The 2298-nt window shown below is 54.1% G+C and overlaps 1 pseudogene; it reads left to right on the top strand.

Moving 5' to 3' along the window:
• The first annotated feature begins 227 nt into the window (after window positions 1-227).
• On the top strand, window positions 228-1183 carry LOC136570486 (olfactory receptor 14A16-like; annotated as a pseudogene).
• The last annotated feature ends 1115 nt before the right edge of the window (window positions 1184-2298 follow it).

Genomic DNA, 2298 nt, shown 5'->3' with positions numbered 1-2298 from the left:
GGTTGAGAGCAGTGCTAAGAACAGGACTTCTGGCCCTTCTAAAAAGCACACAGTTACTTAGCAGCCCATATCTAAACTCAAAAAAAAAAAGGTAAGTGAAATTTCCCCAAAGAAAGAGAAGCAATTTTGATTGATTGTGTCAGAAAATAGCATAGGATTGACTCAAGGTACTTTGTCCAAATTGTCAGTATTGTCTTTGAACAGCTCACAATGTCCAGAATAAAGGAATGTCCAACAGCAGCTCCATCAGGCACTTCCTCCTGCTGGCATTGGCAGACACGCGGCAGCTGCAGCTCCTGCACTTCTGCCTCTTGCTGGGCATCTCCCTGGCTGCCCTCCTGGGCAACGGCCTCATCATCAGCGCCGTAGCCTGCGGCCACCACCTGCACACGCCCATGTTCTTCTTCCTGCTCAACCTGGCCCTCAGCGACCTGGGCTCCATCTGCACCACTGTCCCCAAAGCCATGCACAATTCCCTCTGGCACACCAGCACCATCTCCTACTCAGCATCTGCTGCACAGGTTTTCTTTTTTCTTTTCTTTATGTCAGCAGAGGTTTCCCTCCTGACCATCATGTGCTACGACCGCTACGTGTCCATCTGCAAACCCCTGCACTATGGGACCCTCCTGGGCAGCAGAGCTTGTGCCCACATGGCAGTAGCTGCCTGGGCCAGTGGCTTTCTCTATGCTCTGTTGAACACAGCCAATACATTTTCTCTGCCCCTGTGAAAAGGCAATGCTCTGGGTCAATTCTTCTGTGAAATCCCACACATCCTCAAGCTCTCCTGCTCACACTCCAAACTCAGGGAACTTGGGATTGTTGTGGTTGGTGTCTGTGTAGTTTCTGGCTGTTTTGTGTTCATGGTTTTCTCCTATGTGCAGATCTTCAGGGCTGTGCTGAGGATCCCCTGTGAGCAGGGACGGCACAAAGCCTTTTCCACTTGCCTCCCTCACCTGGCCGTGGTCTCCCTGTTTGTCAGCACTGGCTTTTTTGCCTACCTGAAGCCCTCATCCATCTCCTCCCCATCCCTAGATCTGGGAGTGTCCATTCTGTACTCAGTGGTGCCTCCAGCCCTGAACCCCCTCCTCTACAGCCTGAGTAACCAGGACCTCAAGGATGCCCTGAGGAAAATGATGACCAGATGATTTCTGAAGCAACCAACTTCCCGTTTTCTTCTGCATAGTTTTCGGATTGCAACTCATGACAGGCCAAATAGCCCTTCCCAGTTCTTTGGTAGTTTTCAATGGGGCTTTCTGTTATTAAATTATTCTAAAAGAAATTTTTTAATCACCCCCATGAAATTCACTGTCTGCCTCTTGAATTTGACCCAGAAGCTCTGTAAACCAGGGTTTGGGCTATCACTACATTTGAAGAAAATAAACTACCTTGCAGTGCCTGTTTTATCTGGGATCCCAGTTCAGAGACCTGCATGAAGTTAGAGGGGAGAAGGGGAAAAGAGTCCCAGCAGGGCAGCACAGCCAGGGAGCAGCGGGGATTGGTCCTTTCAGAGCTGCTCTGCCCAGCTCCACCCTGTCCTTGCCAGCCCTGCTGTGGCTGTAAGGCCGGAGTGCTCTGGCAGCTTGGTCCCTGTCCTGCTGCGTGTCCCTGCTGTGGCCACAGGCAGGGCCAGGCCATGGGCACTGCTGGGACACAGCTGGGCTCCAGCACAGCAGCTCCATCAGCAAAGGGCATCTCCTGAGGGCAGGGCAGGGAGGCTTTGCTCTCCTCCAGAGCTGCTGTCAGCAATGTGCTCCAGGAATGCCCTGGCCCAGCAAAGCCCAGTGCCTGGGGCGGGGGGAGTGTGCAGGGGGGGCTCACAGCAGTGTCCTGGCACAGCCAGAGCTCCTGGCATGGACCTGAGGCAGCAGCAGAGCAGGGCCTGGGCTGTGTCTTTGTTCTGGGACAGCCTGGGAAGGTGCCCCGGGGCAATTGTCCCACAGCAGCCCCTGCAGCCACCATTGCCAGCACTGGCCTCTCCCCACCTGCAGGAGGTTGTTTGGCCTTGCATGGAGGGACACCAAGGGACCAGGCCAGCAGGCCATGTTTGCTCTGTGCTGAGGAGATCTCAGCAGTGCATGGTGTGTGTGTGGGGAGATGAACCCCAGTGAGCACAAACACCATCAGCAGCACCCGGGGGTGGCACAATTCCAGTGGCACAAACAGTGCCTTGAGGCCACTTCACTCTGAGAGTAACATCCTCTGGGAAAACACCTGGATTCTTTGCTGGGTTGTGGTTAGGACTGCAGGGACAGAAATATCCCAGGCAGGGAGGCTCCAGGAAAAATGCTCAGGGCAGCC

This window comes from Molothrus aeneus, unplaced genomic scaffold (genome assembly GCF_037042795.1).
Source record: "Molothrus aeneus isolate 106 unplaced genomic scaffold, BPBGC_Maene_1.0 scaffold_34, whole genome shotgun sequence".
Classification (NCBI taxonomy): domain Eukaryota; kingdom Metazoa; phylum Chordata; class Aves; order Passeriformes; family Icteridae; genus Molothrus; species Molothrus aeneus.
Note: the sequence above shows the minus strand (reverse complement) of the source record. Positions and strands in the feature narration are given on the sequence as shown.